This window comes from Tupaia chinensis, unplaced genomic scaffold, assembly GCF_000334495.1.
Source record: "Tupaia chinensis unplaced genomic scaffold, TupChi_1.0 Scaffold143584_1, whole genome shotgun sequence".
In the NCBI taxonomy this organism is placed as follows: domain Eukaryota; kingdom Metazoa; phylum Chordata; class Mammalia; order Scandentia; family Tupaiidae; genus Tupaia; species Tupaia belangeri.
In genome coordinates, this window is record NW_006203430.1 from 9618734 (window position 1) to 9620934 (window position 2201).

Genomic DNA, 2201 nt, shown 5'->3' on the forward strand with positions numbered 1-2201 from the left:
AAGGCGCGGGCCCCCCCTCCGCAAGTGGGAAGGGGCGGTGCGGGCCTTAAGGGGGTGCGACATTTAAGGTGGCCCGCTGCCTGCCATCTGTGGTCCGCGTGGGTCTTTCTCAGATACGCTCCCGCCGCGGAAGCTGATTCACACGGGGCAGCCAGCTTCCACCACCAGCCAAGAGGCTGGGGGCCCTGAGTCTGCCCGGACCAGCCCCTGGGGCTCTATAAATCGTACGTCTGCGAGGTTCTGAGCTGTGGGCAGAGAAGGGACATGTTCCTCCTTGGGGTCCTGGAGGCCCGGGTGGAGAAGGCCGGAAGTGTCGCACCGGAAGCCGGCGGCGTACTCTTAGACGCTCCGCGGGGCCCTGTCCTCAGTGCCCAAGGCGTCCCTGAACCCTCAGGGGCCCCGGCCGTTGCTCTACATCGCTCGCTCGGGTTGGCGCGTCAGCGCCTTCCGGACCATTGCATCGCAGCCAGGCGGGGAGGGGGAACCTCGAAGTAGCAGAAGGGCGCTAGGGAGGGTGCGGGACGGCGCCTCTGGCTGGGCTCCCGCAGGTCTTTGGCGGCGCGGGCCTCCTAGCTCCGGGGCTGAATTTGGTGTCAAGTACAGATAATCCACCCGCTAGGTCTAAGAAGACAAAGGAGTTTGCAGTTACATAACGAAGGCTCCGCCCAGCCTTAAGAACAACGGAGCCGAGGGGCGCGAGGCCGCCTGGGCGCGGAGGACACCGCCTCTGAGCCGGGAGCTCCGCCTGCTGGACACTTGGGCGCCCGGGGCTCATCCGAACGTCTCCGCTCCGTCGCACCTGTGGCCACCGAGGACCGGGCAGCTACCAGCACCAGGACCCCAGCCTGGGCCTGGGTCGAGCGTTCTTCCGCATGATTTCAGTAGTGAAATTACGGCTAAAGGGCTCGTTTTGAAGAGTACATAAAACTTTTTTTTAAACCATTTGTTTTTCTTTACGTTGTTTTAAATTAAATCCTTGCTCCTTGAGATCTTGCGGGGGAGTTCCGGAACAGCTTCCTTCTATGATTTCCCCAAGGTGCCTGCAGGTGGGGCAGGAGAGCTTCGGCAATGCTCTCCCCAAAGGAGCTTTTGCGTGGAATTGTACTCAGGCGAGTTGGGCGCAGGAGGAGGGGCGGCGAGGGCCCCTAGGAGCAATTCGGGGACAGGAGCCTAAGAATGGAAAATACAAGAAGAAAGAAGCAAGAGTGAAATTAATGTTTAAATAGAAACCTCAGTATGTATTAGGGTGCCAGCCTCATCATGCCTAGATTCAGTACCCTTGAGGATGTCATAACTCTTGAGTGTAGGTACTTTAAAAATATTTTTAAAAGAATTATTTAATTTTATTTATTTATTGTTTGTTTGTTTTCATTTGCCATAGGGCACATGTGCTCACCAGAGAGAGAAAGAGAAAGCAAGCCCCCGTTCTGGGACTTGAACTGCGGTTAGCCCTGTGGGAGTCCAGTGCCTTAAGCACCATGTCATATGCTGACCCCTTAGTGTAGTTTGTAGGGCAGATTTTCATACTTTCACCAGCAAGCCCAGAGATGCCTCATGACGGCCCACTAGTTCTGGTCATTTGTGATTAGTGAGTTGGTTGTAGCCAAGTAATTTCAAAAGCAAATTTAAAAAAATATGCTAAAAATTTTGGTAATGAAATCTTACATTTCATGTGAGGCAGTGCAGTTACATGATTTGAAGTGATATCAAGGGAGCCTGGGCAACTTCCCTTCTAGGCCCACAGTAGCACAGAGCACGGTGATACCTGGCTCCTGGGCTTCCAGCTTGCCCTGGGGCGGGGCAGTGCTGTCCCCACTGCCGCCGCTGTGCTCTATAGACAGACAGCCCAACAGGCTGCAGAGCACGCACCTGCAAACGCACCTGCTTTTCTGTCCAGGTGTTTGGGTGGAGAGGAGCCCATATGGCTAACCTTGCAGTTTGTACCCTGGTAACAGAGGCTTGAAAAACACAATTAGCGTAATGGCTATGTCGCTGGACTCCCACGTAGTCGACAGTGGACCGCAGTTCCTATCCGGGACCTGGCGGCTTAACTCACGTCGGGCTCGTGAGCTTGCATGTCCAAGATCCCTAGAGGAGAAGGAATTGCGGCATGGTCATCCACCCTGGGGGGTGATTTCTCACTTTCTATCTCACTGTCTCTCTCTTTCTGGCGGGCACACGCACCCTATAGCGCAAACCTC

General features: G+C 55.2%; 1 long non-coding RNA gene across 1 annotated transcript; it reads left to right on the forward strand.

Moving 5' to 3' along the window:
* Window positions 1–6: 6 nt before the first annotated feature.
* On the forward strand, window positions 7–942 carry LOC106733340 (uncharacterized). The gene is made up of 2 exons (XR_001369460.2): window positions 7–224; window positions 620–942. It is a non-coding gene; the product is annotated as an uncharacterized LOC106733340 (long non-coding RNA).
* The last annotated feature ends 1259 nt before the right edge of the window (window positions 943–2201 follow it).